The sequence below is a fragment of the Triticum dicoccoides genome, chromosome 4B (assembly GCF_002162155.2).
Source record: "Triticum dicoccoides isolate Atlit2015 ecotype Zavitan chromosome 4B, WEW_v2.0, whole genome shotgun sequence".
NCBI classification, from domain to species: domain Eukaryota; kingdom Viridiplantae; phylum Streptophyta; class Magnoliopsida; order Poales; family Poaceae; genus Triticum; species Triticum dicoccoides.
The window spans coordinates 171,333,781-171,334,721 of record NC_041387.1 but is presented as its reverse complement, the minus strand read 5'-3'; positions in this window follow the sequence as shown (position 1 = coordinate 171,334,721).

Genomic DNA, 941 nt, shown 5'->3' with positions numbered 1-941 from the left:
GGGGGCGCGCGGCGACGACGACGGGCGGCGGGGGCACGCGGCGACGACGACGACGGGCGGCGGGGGCGGCGAGGGCGATGGCACGGCGGCGCGGCGGCGTCGGCGTCGTCGAGATCGAGACTCGCGCGCGCGAGAAGTGGAATGAATTAGTGGCGACGATAACTGATTTTTCGTAAGTGTAGTATATATAGTATGGGCCTTTAGTACCGGTTGGTGGCTCCAACCGGTACTAAAGGCCAATTTTGGCCAGCCCAAGCGGCGGGAAACGAGGGCCTTTAGTACCGGTTGGTGGCTCCAACCGGTACTAAAGGGCAACACATTAGTACCGGTTGGAGCCTCCAACCGGTAGTAATGCCCGTGCGCTGCCACCCGCAGTGCGCTACGTTTAGTCCCACCTCGCCGAGCGAAGGGCAGCCGCACTGGTTTATAAACCTAGCCGCGGCTGCCCTTTCGAACTCCTCTATATAGCAGGCTTCTGGGCCTAACTAGGACGCGCTGCCCTGTGAGCCCGCTGGCCCTACTGGGCATGTATTTGCACACCCAAGGTCTGGCAGGCCCACCGGGCAGCGCCCCAACATGTTTTTTATAAAACAATTTCTTTTCTGCATTATTTATTTTCTTCTATTTATTTCTGAGTAATTTTTTATATAGTTATTTCTTTTCTGCTTTATTTTTTTCTTCTATTTATTTCTGAATAGTTTTTTTCTGTATTTAGTTTCTTTGTGAAATTTTTTGCTTTATATAATTTTTTTTTCTTTTCTCCATTATTTATTTTCTTCTATTTATTTTTGAGTAATTTTTTTATATAGTTATTCCTTTTCTGCTTTATTTTTTTCTTCTATTTATTTTTGAATAGTATTTATTTTCTTCTATTTATTTTTGAGTAATTTGTTTATATAGTTATTTCTTTTCTGCTTTATTTTTTCTTCTATTTATTTCTG